Raw genomic sequence first — 17740 nt, 5'->3', positions numbered from 1 at the left:
CCTCATGGGGAGACACCTTTTTAACCATGTCCAGAAAACCTGGCTGCAGATGGCAAAAGCTAACATAGGCACCCGAAGAAAGCAAAAGAGTGCTGGGAATTTAACCTGCCCAGTTCCTCAGCAATCCTGGCTGGTTACCAGTAAGGAACATAGAATCCTTACAGTGCAGAAGGGGCCATTAAGCCCATCGAGTCTGCACCGACCCTCTGAAAGAGCATTCTAACTTGGCCCATGCCCCACCTATACCCATAATCCAGTAATCCCACCTAACTTTTTTGGACACTAAGATGCAATTTAGCAAGGCCAATCCACCTGACCTGCACATCTTTGGACTGTGGGAGAAAACGGGAGCACCCGGAGGAAACCCACCCAGACATGGGGAGAACATACAAACTCCACCCATTCGCCCAAGGCTGGAATTGAACCTGGGTCTCTGGCGCTGTGAGGCAGAAGTGGTAACCTCGTGCCGAGGTGAGAAAAAGCAGTTGAAGTTAAATCAGCTTCCTTTCCTCAGTCTGAAGGTGTTACTGGCCTTTACTCACTGACTCCTTTGAAAAGCACAACCAACAATATATACAACGTCAAGCCTGATCTGCGACATAAATAGTCACCAGCAGATGTTCTTTTGATTATTCTAAACTTTTCACTTTCACTCTCAGATGGATTATCTTCCAAAGTAATTTCGAGATATTTTGTAATTTAATTGTCTAAAAGCTTCTGATTCAGGATCATATCTGGCATTCCTATTTCATATCACATTTAATATGATGTGGTCCACTATGTTCCCTATCTGTGCCCTTTAAGTCATTCTGAAGGGATATTTTTAACTATATTGCTGGATGGCAATAAGGGAGACGGTGGTGTTGGGTCCAGTCATCACTGGACCAGTCATCCAGAGGCCCTTCCTAAAGGCTCTGGGGACATGGGTACACATCGCACCATGGTAGCTGGTGGGATTTAAATTGAATTGATAAAAAGTAAATAAATCTGGAATTGACAGCTAGTCTCAGTAATGGTGACCATGGAACTATCATCTATTGTTGCAAAAGCCCATCTGGTTCACTAATGCCCTTCAGGAAGGGAAATCTGCCACCCTTACCTGCTCTGGTCTGCATGTGACTCCAGGCCCACAGCATTTAATGAAATGGCCCAGCAAGCCAATATGTTCAAGGGACAAATGATGCACACATCACATTAAAGAAAAGATTGTGGCAATAGAGCCCAAAACTTAGCGGACTGCATTTATTGTGCCACTTTCATTCTCATCATGGCTAATGCCCTTTTACCTGGGGTATTCACAAGGGATGATGGCCAGGAAAGTCCATTAATCCCTGATTTTAATTTAAATCTGTAAACAGATTCTGCCCGTTTGCACCAGTAGTGAATGAGTTAAATAGCAGTTCGTACAGATGTCTCTCTTGAGGCCACTCACCAAATGGCCCAGGAAGGTCCCCAAATCCTTTTTTGGTTGGGCCTGGATAATCAGTATTACATTTCCTACGCCCACATAAAAATTCTGGGACTCCGCTGGTCTATCAAAGGCACTCCTGAACTTGTTGCCATCCTATCCTCCTCCCCAGCTCTGATTGTCAGCCAGTTGAATATGGGACTTCATGTCGACTCGATAACTCCACATGCCCAATCTTCATTAACAGTTAAAATAGAGCCAACACTTTTCTCTGACATGGAGTTTGGCATGATATTTTTAAACGTTGAACCAGTTTATTAGAGAAACCCAACAGATAAAATAAATTAAGAAAATAATAATAATAAATTAATAAAAAGTAATAATATTTTCACTAAAAAGCAATTAAAAAATTATAGCTTTGTAATAACTTTGCCAAGGCCAGTCTTCCAAAAACAAGCCCCTTTATTGCAATAACAGAAAAGGTCTCTGCCATGGCTTGCAACACATTTGTCAAAGGCCGGGGACCTACAGAGATGCCGGTCCGGGTTGGAACTGCAGGGTTCAAGCTCCCGGTATAAGTTTCCTATTGGTCGAGCTACCGCCCGCTTATTAGGGAAATTCATATTCCATGAAACCTATGGGAAGATCTACTGACAAACCCCCATATCCTTTGTGGCCACGATAACATCCCTCACCCCCCCACCCCTGACAAAGTCTGTTTCTCTCTCGGTACTCCGACAGAGTCTCTTCTGTCTCTTCATGATCGGTCTGATGGACCTGGATCAGGAGGTGTGAACTGGATTGGAGAACTTTGTCTCCAGACCGAGCACTGAAGAGTTACCGACGCAGATTCCTCCTTGGGGTCTGCTACAGTCGGAACACCTCTTTTTCTGCTTCCATCTCGGAACCCGAGTCCTCTTTATCAGGGAGATGGACAGGGGCTCTCTTTGAGCTGTTGATCTGCATTAGCAGCGGCCACCTCTGTGGTCGGTAGTGAAGCCTGTATGGGGACAGGTTCCCTACTACTGAGGTGGTCCAGGTGTTTCCTCAAGACCTTACCCTGGACCTTCACCTTGTAGGATGCAGGTCCTGTTTTCTCCAATATGACTCCAAGGACTGAGCGGGAGCCATCTTTGAAGTTCCTCACATCGACCAAGTCACCTGTCTTGAATATTTTTTCTGATCTCACATAGTCATCATTTATTTTCTGACTCTCTTGTTGGGACTCCATCCTCCCCGCCAGGTTTGGGAATAGTCGGTGGTTACTGGCGTATGAGGAATGGGGCAGGATTCTTTGTTTGGGAGACTGTTCTCCCACCGGAAATGAATCGCTTCTGATTTGCACTCGCACTGAGAGCGGGAATCCAGAGGCGATTCACTCTCCCCTGCCATGCAAATTTATGCATGGCAGGGATTGCGAGGCATTCTGTCACAAATCTCTCTATTGGGCCTCCCGCTCAAAACATAATTCCACCCCCCCCACCATGGAATTTTCTGTGTTACCCTCCCACACAGTACGAGGGTGACCCAAACCCCCCCCCCCACAGATCCCCATAAGAGAGATTCCCACCAGAGACCCCCATTACAGAAACCAGCACCAGAGACCCTCCATTACAGCGATCCCTACCAAGGACCTCCATTACAGAAATCCCCACTAAAGACCCCCTTATTAAAATACTCCCACCAGAGACCCCCCATTACAGAGACCTCCACCAGACACCCATACAGAGACCACTGCCTGGAAGCTCCCCATCAGAGAGACCCCTGCCTGGAAGCCCCCTTAAGAGAGACCCCGGTCTGGAAGCTCCCCATAAGAGAGACCCTTGCCTGAAAGCTAGATAGCAGTCTAGACATAGGCAGTGGGAAAAAAAAATCATGGCTTTAAAATTCACCTGTGCAAAACACCTGCTGGTTCAGCCAGAGGAAGCAGCACCTGTCAATTCGTAGAAAGAAAAAAAAAACACATCAAAGACAGTTAAATGCTTTTTGAAAAGATAAAGGAGAAGGGAGAGCACTTAACTGGCTTTGATGTGGTCCAAGAGCTGTCAATTATAGCTAGATGTTGAGAAACATTGTGGTTAGTTTAACACCTGACTACTTGAAATCCATTCACGTCCAAAGATGTGCAGGTTGGCTGCATTGGCCATGATAAATTGCCCTTAGTGTCCAAAATTGCCCTTAGTGCTGGGTGGGGTTACTGGGTTATGGGGATAGGGTGGAAGTGTTGACCTTGGGTAGGGTGCTCTTTCCAAGAGCCGGTGCAGACTCAATGGGCTGAATGGCCTCCTTCTGCACTGTAAATTCTATGATATGATAAGTTGTGAAGGGAGATGAATTAAATAATCCAGACAGCTGTGTGTGTGTGGAAACTGTCAATCACAGCTTAGTAAAATTAATTTCACGTACATATGGATGAAAGACATGCAGATAAAGGATGTGAGGGGGTTTAAACCCAGCTGACTTGTTTTCTTTTTCCAGGAATGTACAAGTACTGCTTCCTCTGCCTGAACCAGAAGGTGTATAGCACAGGTGAGTTTTAAAGCAGTGATTCTTTTCACTGTCTCTGTCCAGACAGGGTCTTTGTAATGGGGGCTGTGGCAGAGAATCCTGCCCATGGTCCTCTAGTCAAATAAAAACCATACCAATTTAATCTCTGTGGATGCTGCCGCTTGCTTTTTGTGCTGATTTTAAGGGTGCGTACCACCCGCTCTGCCATCTCATTTGACGATGGGTGATAAGATACTGTTCTAATGGATTACATGAAGTTTTGGAACTCAGCACTGCTGAAGGCCGTGGCATTATCAGAAATCAGGACTTCCGATATGTGATAGTTTCCCGATCATAGTGTGGGAGGTCGTGGAGCCTATGTGGTGTATCGCTAACCATTTGGTTGGAGTGTGTATCTATCAGGAGCAAAATCTTGGAATCCATAAAAGGTTCAGCAAAGTCCCCATGTGCTCATACCCATGGCCTGCCTGGCCATTTCCATGGCTGTACGGAGGCGGAAGGAGGGAGTTTCTGATTCCCCTGGCATGAATCACACTGCTTCAGCAAGTTCATGATGTGTGAGTTGAGACCAGGTCACAGCACCTGGTGAGAATTTTCATTTTAGAAACCACAGGATAGCCATTATGTAGCTCCAAAATATTAAGCTATTTTTCTGGTAGGAACAGCTGGTTTTCAAACAATCGTGCTAGATTGTCTTCAGCAGTCACAGGATGTGGAATTTTACTCTCGTTGAAGAGACGGAGAGGTCACTCTCAATCTTGCTTTTTGACTTGAGCAGTTTTTCATTGAAGAGCCTCGTCAGCTTCTCTTCGATAACCAGGTTTCTATGGTCTTGGTGCTGTTTTTGTCTACATTCATAGTTGATATTCAGGAATCGGGCGCCAACCTTATGGCATAAGGTCCATAATAATAATAATAATAATCGCTTATTGTCAAAAGTAGACTTCAATAAAGTTACTGTGAAAAGCCCCTAGTCGCCACATTGCGGTGCCTGTTCGGGGAGGCTGGAACGGGAATTGAACCCGCGCTGCTGGTCTTGTTCTGCATTACAAACCAGCTGTCTTAGCCCACTGTGCTAAACCATAAGGTCTTCGGACTCACTGTTCAGGATCATGTGCTTCAATTTTGACAAAATTGGATCCTTTTGGATCCAGGTCTTGATTTGCTTTGTACACACTGGTAATGTCTCTAAAACATTTAGGATCATTGTGACCTCTTCCAATGCTGGCAAAGGAACTGGTCTTGTGGGCAGTGGGAGGCATTTAACATATATACACAGAATACAGACTATCAGAAGAATGACACATCAACCCAATAAACAACCACAACCCTCTAACCCCCCCAACACCCACACTCCACCTTGTCACGCCTTCTGCATTTTAACCCAATTACCGCCCCCCACCCCTTGCTGACCCCTCATTCCTCCTTGAAAAAATTGATGAACTGTTTCCACATCCGCGTGAACCCCTCTACTGACCCACTCAGGATGAACTTGACCTTCTCCAACCTCAGGAATTCTGCCAGGTTGCTCACCCATCGCCCCGCTTTCGGTGGCTCCGAGACCCAACAAAATCCGTCTCTGGGCTATCAGGGAGGCAAAGGCCAATACATTGCTCTCTCTCCGCCCTGGACTCCCGGGTCTCAGACACACCAAATATCGCCACCTCTGGACTCAGAACTACCCCCCCCCCCACCTCGGACCTCACGTCCAAAAACCCCTGCCAGAACCCCCTCAATTTTGGACATGCCCAGAGCATGTGGACACATGCCCACATCTCCTCAAAGAACCTACTCATCCTCATGACTGTCGTGTGGGTCCTGTGTACCACTTTAAACTGGATCAATCCAGGAATACACCCGGTGCACATGGGGGAAGTATGAAAGTATGAGGCCCTCGGCCCCCCAAACCTTTATGGGTCTGCCCCCCCAAGTGCTCCGTTAACCCTCTCAGTTCCCTAGCCAATGCCAACACCCTCAATGACTTAGGACTCGACAGGTCCAGACCCGGGTCCAGCACCGTATTGAAATCTCTCCCCATAATCAACTATTACGTGTCCCGGTCCAGAATCTTCCCCAACACCTGCCTCAAAAAGTCCACCCCGTCTCAATTTTGGGTGTAAATGTTTACCAGACTATCGTCATCCCCTCCAGCTTCCCACTAACCATCACATATCTACCCCCCAAGTTGGCCACAATGCTCACCACCTCAAATGCCACCTCTTATTAACCAACACTTCCACCCCCTCATCTTCATATCCAGCTTCGAGTGGAACACTTGCCCCACCCATCCCTTCATCAGCCTTCTCTGATCCCTCAACCTCAGGTGCGTTTCCTGTGAAAAAGTCCATCTTCAGACTCCTCAAATACGTGAACACGCTCGACTGTTTAACAGGCCCATTCAGCCCTTGCACGTTCCACTTGACCAGCGTCGTCGGGAGGCTCCCCGCTCTCCTCCCCTGCTGATCAGCCATATCTCTTTTTGAGCCAGCTCCCGGCCTGCATCATGCACCCCTCCAGACATGCCATCGGATGTCCGCCGCCATCTCTCCCTTTCCAACTGTGCCAAACCAATCCCTCCCATGTTAGCCACTTGCCCCCTCCCCTCCCCCTTCTTCCACCCTCAAACAAAGAAGCAACCTCATCCTCCCCTCCCCACCCCCACCCCACGGCTCGGCTTCCTCCTGGAAAACCCCCACGTCACTCTGTTAACTTGCCCACCCAGCTAGCATGGTAGCCCCTGCCCAAAGCCTCTGACATCCCCTCCCCCTTCCCCCCCCAATCCTCCCAACCACCAACAAACAAAGAGAACAAAAGGCAGACTCACCATCGCTGCTCCCCAGTCGAAACCCACTCCAAACTGCCTACCCTATACACTTTACAATGAACACAAAGCTCCTCTCCAAAGTTCAGTGTCCTCACACTCCTCCAAATCCAAGGTCCCGCATAAAGTCTATCGCCTCCTCCAGCGAGTCAAAATAAAACTCCTGCTTCCGATGTGTCACCCACAAGCGGACAGGGTATAAAACCTCAAACTTCCCTCCTTTCTTAAAGAGGGCAGCCTTTATCCGGTTGAACACCACCCTCCTCTTTGACACCTCAGCACCCAGATCCTGGTAAACCCGCAGCTCACTCCCTTCCCAGGTGCAATTCCTGGTCTGTCCCACCCATTTCAGGGTATTTTCTTTGTCCAAGAATCGATGCAGCCACACCACCATCGCCCTGGGTGGCTCTCCCATCAGCAGCCTCCTCCCCAGTGCCCTGTGCACCCGATCCACCTCAAGGTCCAGGGCAAAGGCCCCCTCACACATCAATTTCCCTAGCATGCTCGCCACAAATTTGACGGCCTCCGCTGCCTTGATACCCTCAGGCATCCCGACAATCCTTAGGTTCTGTCTCCTGGATCGGTTTTCCAGGTCCTCCAATTTCTCTTTCAGCCTCTTCTGGCTGTCCAACACCATTCACAACTCCATCTCCAATGAGGCCATCAACTACTTGTGCTCCCCCACCGCCTCCTCCACCTTCTGAATCACCAGGCCCTGAACCTCCAGTCTCTGCCCCATTCTCTCATTCGCAGTTCTGAGCGGCTCCATCACCTTAGCCAAGTCTTCCAAAGCCTCTTTCCTCTGCTGTTGGAGTTTGTCATTCAAAAATTCAACCAGCTGCTCTGTCAACCACTGGGCGGTCAACGCTGCCGTCTTGCCTTCCGCCATCTTTACTTGTGGCGCACCACAAACCCTTTCCTGCTACAGTTGTTCTCTTGTTCTCGTGGCACTTCTCATCCTCTGATCCATACACCAGCCTCCCCAGAGGAGTATTACCTTCCCTGGGCACTCAGTAACCTTTTGCCCTCAGAAAAACCCCCATACGGGTGGGGAAGGACCAACAAAATCCACTTGAGCGGGAGCCACCAAATGTGCGACAACTCACTCCATGGCTGCCACCGGCTTTCTTATCCTCCTTCAAAAGTCCCAATAAGGATTTGTGGTTGATCACTGTTATAAAACGGCTGTTGAAATTTTTTTTTAACCAAACGCAACTGCCAAGCCCTCCTTCCCGATTTGAAAATACCTCCACTCACAATCCGGGTAAGTCTTGGATATGTAACTGATGTCCCGTCTTTCCAGCAATGGGCCAATAAATTAGATGACAGCAGCAATTGTTTTATTTTCTCCAAGGCCTCCATCTGTGGCACCTCTCAAGACCATTTTTGATGCTTTTGCAGTTAAGTGTAGTAGAGACAACAAGAAGGTCAAATTCTGGATAAACTTCCCATAATAATTGACTAATCCCAGGAAGGATTTCAATTATGTGCTGTTTCTAGGAGCTGTCCCCCTCACATTGTCCTCCACTGGATGTAACCTTTTATAATCCACACGATAGCCAAAATAGGTCATTTTGCTTGCTTGGAAAATACATTTTCCCATTTTTAGATGTAACCCAGCTTTCAAAAATCGCCATAAGACCTCCTCCAAGTTCGCCAGATGATTTCATTCTAAAGCCCCGTGACCAGAACGTCATCCAAGCATGCCACCACTTTGGGTAGCCCTTGGAGTATATTCTCCCTGATCCATTGGAAGATGGTGCACGCTGACGGAACCCTGAAGGGAAAGTGAGTAAACTCATACTGGCCCTTGTGCATGTTGATCATAATGCAGTTGTGGGAAGGCTCGTTGAATTCAAGTTGAAGATGGGAGTGGCTCATATCTAACTTAGTGAATGTCGTGCCACCTGCTAGCTTGGCATATTGGTCTTCTATTTGCAGCATGGGGTATCTATCCAGTTTGGAAATCCAATTGACTGTAAGTTTATAATATCTGCAGAGGTGGACCGATTTGTCTGGCTTGAGTGCAGGGACGACAGGTGCTGCTCATTCTGAGAATTGCACGGTCTTATTATACTTAGACTTTACAGGTGTCCAAGCTCGGTCACCACTTTCAGCAACAGGGAATATGGATCCCGTCTTGCTCTAGAAAATTTAGGCATAGCATCGGGGTCGACATAAATTTTGGCTCTAGCTTCTTTTGTTTTTACAAGACCCACCTGGAAGACTTCACGGCTGATTATTTCATACAATCCTCTCACGCCCAGCCTCACAATCACCAACTGGTTCAGCCTCATCCGTTGGAGTCAATTTCTCCCCATAAGACTTGGTCCCTGTCCCCACACAATGATGAGTGGAAGTCAGGCTGATTGCTGTCTGTAGGCCACCGGGCCGTAGTGGTGCCCTTAATCTGCAAAGTTTCTCCCATGTAGGTGGTTAGTCTGGTCCTAGTGTCTTCTAAACTCAAGGGCTTGATACCTGTTTGGAGGCGATCAAATGTCGGCTCTCCAATGACAGAGATGGCAGCCCCTGTATCTACCCCCATTTCCAATGGGTGACCATTTACCAGCTGTTCCACCATTATTGGGGCAACCTTGATCCCGATGATATGGTTTAGTTGCCTTGTCTCTGCTTTTGGGAGTGGGTATATCAGCATGGTATGGGCCTGTGCTGGTTTTGGCGTCTTTCCCGGGTAGCACTTGTATTGCCTATTCCTATTGTTTTGTATTGCCAATTCCTACTGCTTCGTTGGCTGTGTTGTTTTACAGTGCTTACAATAGTCCATCGTCTGACTTCTGCAACCTTCTGTCATGGGTTCCCTTGCCACCTTATGACTGCCATAATATTTCCTTGAATACTGGGGGACGTGAGCTAAGTTTAGATTTGGTGATGGACTATTTACACAGGCCCCTTCAGTTGTGGAATGGTCACCTTTACACCTTTAAACGAGTTCCCTCTCCCTAACTGGAGGACATTGCGGTCTGATGCCTCTTGTCGCTCCTCGGCCCTTTTTCAGCTTTCTCCAGGGACAAGGTTATCTAAGTGGCTTTTTTTAGATCCAGATTGGGCTCTGACAGTAACTTCTTTTTGAGTTGCCATATTGTTTATTCCGCATACCAATCTTGGTCAAGGATGGGCCGAATTCTCAATGTTCTGACAGTTTCTGCAATCTGCTCAAAAATTCAGTGATGGGTTCCCCCATGGTTCTCCCTGCCCTATTAAAACAGTACCTCTGGAGGATTGTTATGGGCCAGGGTTTAGAGAACCCCAAAATGTATCATGGAGTTCACCTGACCCACAACTTTTACTAGATTGTGGAGCACACGGCCCACTCTACAGGTGTGGTACAGCAGAAATGGAAAAGTATTTTTTAAAGCAAAACAATGTTTATTCTATGAACTCAAGTTAACCTTTTTAAAACAAACAGTGAACATCTTAGCAACCATTAATTCAAATACAACCCCCAAAGACTACAACACGAAGTAAACCTTTAAGCTTTCCTTTTTAACATCCATACGACTTAAAAACAAACCCTTTATCAGAGGCACATCAGGTTAAAGTCACTACTGAAAACATTTATAATTCTGAATTCACCAAATGATCAAGAGAGAGTCTTTTGATGGCAGAGAGAACAACAGTACACCTGCTTGTGTACTGCTTGGCTTCAGCTCCAACACCGAAAACAAAACTAAAACACATCCTGCAGCCTGCTCAAAAATGAAAGTAAAAAGCTGACAGACAGCCCAGCTCCACCCACTCTCTGACATCACTGCAGTAGTAAACACCCATTTCTTAAAGGTACTGTCACTACAGATATTTATATACACACCCATTTATAAACACCCATTTCATAAAGGTACTCTCACATGACAGGATGATAGAGGACTTTGGTCACAGTGATTTCACACTAGGTCTACAAGCTCATCAAATGTTTTCGAATCAGGGGCTTTTAATGACGCTGAATGTCGGGGTCCCACATACTGTCAGCAGAATCACTTTCTGCTTCTCATCTCCCACAATGTTATTAGCCTGGAAGAAGTAACACATGTGTTCCATGTATTGGGTCCAGTCTTTTCATTGGTAAACAGTATAGGGTTCGAGTTAACTGAAGAGAGGCATTTTGTTTCTTACCAGATTAGCCGCTCGTTTTCAACTCTGAAGTTTGCTCAGAAAAACCTGTTTTTACTCCTCGTCGCCAATGTAATAACTTTGCCAAGGGCAGTCTTCCAACACCAAACCTCTTATTGCAGTAATGATAAAGGTCGCTATCGTGATTTACAGCACTTGAGTCCAAGCATGGGGACCTATGGAGATACCGGTTTGGATTGGAACAGTGGATTTTAAGCTCCCGCCATACATTTTCTATTGGGCTAGTTACCACCTGTTTAATAGGGGAATTCATATACCATGAAGCCCACAGGCTTGATCTACTGATGATTCCCCGTATCCTTCATGGCCACTGGAGGGCGGCACAGTGGCATAGTGGTTAGCACTGCCGACTCATAGCACCAGGCACCTGGGTTCGATTCTGACCTTGGGTGACTATCTGCGTGGAGTTTGCACATTCTCCCCGTGTCTGCGTGAGTTTCCTCCAGGTGCTCCAGTTTCCTCCCACAGCCCAAAGATGTGCAGGTTAGATGGATTGGCCATGATAAATTACTCTTTAGTGTCCAAAGGTTAGGTGGCGTTATGGGGATAGGACGGTGCAGTGAGCCTGGGTAGGGTGCTCGTTAGGAGGGTCGGTGCAGACCTGATTGGCCAAATGGTCTCCTTCTGCACTGTAGGGATTCTATGGCTTCTTCTATGACTACGGCTATAACAAGCTTCATGTAACCAATGAATTATATGCTAGCATTTATGTGGTTATTTCAATCTGTCAGTATTAAGTGAATGAGCGAAAAATACTCTGGAAAGATTTAAATTGAAATTTAGGCTAATTTTGAACTGACTAGAAGAGAATGGATGTTGCTGAGGTATATGGACATTTTTTAGTTATCATTATTTTTGGATCCCGTCAAAATCATCCTCCGTGACAACAAATGAACACAGCCACCATTTCACTTCTGTGGCACATTGGCTATGTTTCATCCACAACACAAGGGGGTGCTGTAAACTAACTTTACTGCATCTGATGCTGACCTGGGTCTGTCAGAGTCACACACATCTCTGTCTTCTCATTATTTACAGTTAAATTTCAGTGCTGGAAAGTTAAAACAATGATTTGCCTCAATAGTCAGTTCAAAATTAACCTAAATTTCTATTTAAATCTTTCCAGGATATTTTTCGCTCATTCACTTAATACTGACAGATTGAAATATACTGCAAAATAAACCCAGGATTAAGCAGTCCATATGAAACCGTCAGTGCTGCTGCATTTATACTGCAGCAACCTATCTCAGCCCAGTGCTGATTCTCAGCCCAGACAGTGCTTCATTTATACTACTCCTTACTAAGAGGATTCCGCTTATATAAATATATGTAGCTCGGCATGTCTAAGGGTCCTTGAGTAAAAGGCCAGGCAGTGCTGTCCAATCATGCAATGAAATCCAAGTAGATATGGAAATGATCCAGGTCATTTAAAGTGTGACCCTGTGTTAGATCGAGGCACCGTTGGCATTTACTCCAGAAATTCCTCCACCACAACTCCTGGGTGAGGTTGCGATGCGATTCTAAATTCGTACCACAATTTGAAAATCATTTTGTAATGATGTTCAGGTGTAGTGTAAAATGCACTCAAAGTAACTATCTGAAATGTGTGGTTCCAGTGCAATAGGTTTACAATGTTACCTGTGCTGTTAGTCGCAATAGACCAATTGCAGGCCATGTATGGGCACGGCACAAATAGGAGAATTCAGAGATTTATTTGTTGTCCTTCATCTATTGTGTTTCCTCGTCAACAGTTTTGGTGAGGCCTAGCATCAGTAACTGGGAAACATTGTGTAAACCAGCAAATGCCAAATGTGAGGTGGCGGAGAAAAGGGGGTGAGATGGGATGGAGCTGATTGTCTAAGGCCATGGGCAGCATTTTACCTTTTTGTTTGGGACCCAAATGTCGGGGTTAAATGAGGGTCACAACCCTGTACTGTTTGGGAAACAGTCACCTGTCAGTGATTTTCCCTGATCAGTGAGTGGCCTGAGGGTAGCCTGGCAACCCTTAGACCAACCAAAGCTGGAGGGCCTGAAGAAACAACAGTTTGTAGGAGAGTTAAAGCCTCAGCCTACAGTCTGCTGGACAACCCTTTAAAGTTATAAATTTATAAGTGTTTGCAGTTGGCCCATTATTGTGGGGGAGAATGCCACCACAGGGCGGACTGCAGCTGCAGCTCTGGCCTGGCATTTAGTGAGGACCCCAAATCCTGCCTGGAAAGTTGGCACCTCCTCTGCCCCCCACCTTCCCCATCCCTACCCCCCAAACCCAGTTTGCCACCAGGTGACCACCTCCAGGCAGTTGGTCTAGTACCTGTTCCCTCTGACAGTGGGCCTTTAAAAACCCTTAACTGGCTACTCTCTGCTTACGGACCAATAGCCCTGACATGCCCATCCAGTCTCTGGGAAAATGGCCCAAGGTTGGGATGTTGTCAGCTGATTGCATCAATCTCCGCACCGGCCTGCCTCTGCACTCACCTTGTTTGGGGTATAAAGGTCATGCCTCCCAAGTTGTGGACAGCAAGAAATGTTGTTGGCCTTGTCTGTGACAGCTTGTCTGTTTGAAGAGGCTGCCACACTCTTTGCTCGAGTGTGCAAATAAACAATAGCCACCTAGACAATTAAGACCGCTTAGGTTCTGTTCCACAAAAAAACAGGAGTAGTTTGCCTTCAGGAGAGAAGGGGTAACTTAAAACCGGCAAGAATTTAAAAAATATATTTTTCTCCTGTAATAACACTGTTTAATTTATCACACCATTGTAGTAGCAAAGCATTATGAAATTTTACTTAGCACCTTCTTAAATCAGTTCTTTAACCTGAGGTTGGAAATTTGCAATTATTCAGGACTGGTAGTCATAGAATCATAGAATTTACAGTGTAGAAGGAGGCCATTCATCCCAACGAGTCTGCACCGGCCCTTACAAAGAGCACCCTACTCAAGCCCACATATTTACCCTATCCCCGTAACCCAGTAACCCCCACTTAACCTTTATTTTTTTTCGACACTGAGGGCAATTTAGCATGGCCAATCCACCTAACCCCTCTCATAATGAGATACAGACAGGCAGTGACTGACACACAGAATAACCAATAAACACACAGGACACAGAACAACCAATCACCAGACAGGACACTGCAGGGGACACCACCACTATAAAACACACAAGGCATCAAGACTGCCTCTTCTCACTGGATACAGCTACAGAGATAGTCAGGGTGCACAGTGCAGTGAGCACCGTCTCCATGTGACAGAGAGCCAGTCTGGTCAAGCCAGAGAGAGGTTATCAGTTTAGATTAATAGAGTGTCAACGCACAGCAGATTATGTACAGCAATCAGCAGGTTGAACCATCCCCTGTGTCGGAAGCCTGTTTCTCGTCTTACTGCATCCAGTTGCAGTCAGTGTTAAACCAACTCAGATAACACATCATGGTACCAGGAAACTATTAATTCTAACGAACCTACCTCAAGTGAATCTGCAACGACCAGCAAGCAACCATCCAGCGGCATGGAAAAGATCCAGCCCCCTCCGCAACTCCGGATCTCCGGTAACCGTGGTGCCAACTGGAAGGTCTTCAAACAGAAGTTCCTCCTGTATATCGAGGCCTCCGACCTCGAGGCAGCATCAGATGCCAGGAAGATTGCGCTGTTCCTGTCGACTGCGGGGGATCACGCCATCGACATCTTCAACTCGCTCACGTTTGCCGATGGCGAAGACAAGACGAAGTTCAAGACAGTTCTGCTGAAATTCGACAGCCACTGCAAAGTCGAGGTGAATGAGAGTTTTGAACGGTACATCTTCCAACAGAGGCATCAGGGTAAGGATGAAGCTTTTCAGTCCTTTTTGACCTATCTCCGCATTCTAGCGCAGTCATGTAATTATGACTCAACTGCTGATTCCACGATCCCAGATCAGATCGTTTTCGGGGTCTATTCCGACTCCCTGCGGGATCAGCTCCTCAAAATCAAAAGGATGACCCTCTCCATTGCCATCGAAACGTGCGTTGTCCATGAACTTGCCAGCAATCGATACTCCCGCATCAAGGCAGCAGAAAATGCAAAACTGGTCTCCCACAAGGCAGAAAGGGTGCAGGCCATCGGCAGAATGCAAGGCTTGAGCATCATGGAGAGTGGCCGTTTTGCACGTTTTTCCCGGGTTCCTACGCATGCGCACCACAACCGGGAGGACGATGAGGCCGAAAACCCTACTGCGCATGTGCGAACGTCGGCCGACCGCAATGCGCATGCGCGAAGGCGCACGGAACGCGCTGACGTCAGCGCATGACGTGTCAAAATTGTGGCTCCGCCCATTTAAAGCAGCAATGTCCAGCCAAAGGAAGGTGATGTCTACAATGTGGAAAGCCTGGGCATTATGCAGCCTTATGCAGGTCCGCTCCACTGATCAACAGCCAGCGATCCCAGTTGCAGTGCAGACGTGTCCGCTGCGTACAACAAGGCATGCAGGATTCCGATCCCGAAAGCCCAACGGACCCCGATGCTGACTGCCTTGAGTCTCCACATCGGGTGGGCATCATCACCGCACGCGAGCTGGTCTCCTCCGCTCCTGCATAACACCTTTCAATCCTGAGTGTGGATCCTGACGACGAGTGGTGTGCTGTCATCACGGTCAACCAGTGTCGCATCCGGTTCAAATTGGACACTGGCGCGTCTGTGAATCTCATATCACAGTCAGACCTCGACAGCATCCAAGACCAACCTAGAATTCTTCCACCAGCCTGCCTGCTCCTTGACAATTGCCAATGCCATAGCTGCTAGTGGCTCGTGTCAGCTAAGTGTCTCTCACAAGGCAATCAAGGCGGCGTTGAGATTCGAGATCGTCCAGCCTGACAAGTCATCCCTGCTCGGTGCTCACGCATGCAAACTCCTAAATCTGGTCCAGCGAGTCCATGCCATGTCCTCTGCGCCTGCGACTGCCTCGCCCAATGCGAATCTACAGGCTGAGATAGATGACATTCTCACGCAATATCACAACGTGTTTGATGGGATGGGCATGCTCCCGTATCGCTACAAGATACTACTCAAACCGAATGCCACCCCAGTCATCCATGCACCACGCCGGGTGCTGACTCCTCTCAAGGATCGTCTAAAAACGTAGCTGTGAGAGCTCCAAGACCAGGGCATCATCTCAAAGGTCACGGAACCAACAGACTGGGTCAGCTCCATGGTCTGTGTCAAGAAACCCTCTGGTGAACTATGAATTTGCATCAATCCCAAAGACCTGAATCGCAACATAATGCGAGAGCACTACCCGATCCTGAAGCGGGAAGAATTGACCTGTGAGATGGCTCACGCCAAATTCTTCACCAAGCTGGATGCCTCACGTGGCTTCTGGCAAATACAACTGGACGAGTCCAGTAGGAAGCTATGCACATTTAACACTCCATTCAGCAGGTATTGTTACAACCGCATGCCTTTCGGTATCATTTCAGCTTCCGAAGTCTTTCATCGAATAATGGAGCAAATGATGGAGGGCATCGAGGGGGTGCGAGTCTATGTAGCTGACGTGATCATCTGGTCCGCGACGCCCGAGGATCACATAGCTTGCCTCAGACAGGTTTTTCAGAGGGTCCACGAGAATGGCCTCCAGCTAAACAGGGCCAAATGCTCATATGGTCAGTCCACGATCAAGTTTCAGGGTGACCACATTTCACAGCAGGGTGTGCAACCTGATGCTGACAAGGTGCTGGCAATCAATGCCATGAAAATCCCAGAGGACAAAAAGGCGGCCCTACACTTCCTTGGGATGGGAAATTTTCTAGGAAAATTCATTCCTAACGTGGCATCCCACACCACAGCCCTCCGGCATCTCGTAAAAAAGCCCACAGTGTTCCAGTGGCTTCCCTCGCATCAAGCGGAGTGGCTTGAGCTGAAGGCGAAACTCACCACATCCCCAGTACTGGCGTTCTTTGACCCGACCAAGGATACCAAAATATCCACAGACGCAAGCCAGGACAGCATTGGTGCGGTGCTCCTCCAGAAAGATGACTCCTCGTCCTGGGCTCCAGTGGCATATGTATCCAGGGCCATGACTCCGACCGAATAACGGTATGCCCAGATCGAGAAAGAGTGATTGGGTCTCCTGACAGGAATAGTCAAGTTTCATGACTACGTATACAGTCTGCCAAAGTTCACGGTGGAAACAGACCCCAGGCCCTGAGTCCACATAATCCAGAAGGATTTAAATGATATAACACCTTGGCTTTAGCGAATTCTTCTTCGTCTCCGCCGCTATGACTTTGAACTCATCTACACACCGGGTAAGGAGCTGATCGTCGCGATGCCCTATCCCGATCCACCACCATGCTGTGTGAACCGGGCGACTTCATTCACCACATTGAGGCACAGGTACAGTTGTGTGCCAGCAACCTCCCAGCCACTGATGAATGAGTTGTCCAAATACGTGAAGAAACGGCCAAAGATCCTCTACTGCAGTGCGTGATGCAGCACCTCACACATGGCTGGCAAAAGGAGCAATGCCCCCAGTTCTTCAACGTTAAGGACAAGTTAACGGTTGTTGAGGGGATCCTTCTTAAACTGGATCGAATCGTCATTCCCCAAAGCATGCAAACCATGGTGCTCAAACAGATCCATGAGGGTCACCTTGGGGTCGAGAAATGTCGATGCAGAGCTTGGCAGGCAGTTTACTGGCCTGGCATCAGGCAGGACATTGCCACCATGGTCGTCAACTGCACCACATGCCAGAAATTCCAACCATCCCAGTCCAAGGAAACACTGCAACAGCACGAGATCATGACCTGTCCGTGGTCTAAGGTGGGGATAGACGTCTTTCATGCAAATGGGCGTGATTACGTGCTTTTAATCGACTACTTCTCCAGCT

Source organism: Scyliorhinus torazame, chromosome 2 (genome assembly GCF_047496885.1).
Source record: "Scyliorhinus torazame isolate Kashiwa2021f chromosome 2, sScyTor2.1, whole genome shotgun sequence".
Classification (NCBI taxonomy): Eukaryota; Metazoa; Chordata; class Chondrichthyes; order Carcharhiniformes; family Scyliorhinidae; genus Scyliorhinus; species Scyliorhinus torazame.
This window is presented reverse-complemented; position numbering follows the sequence as displayed.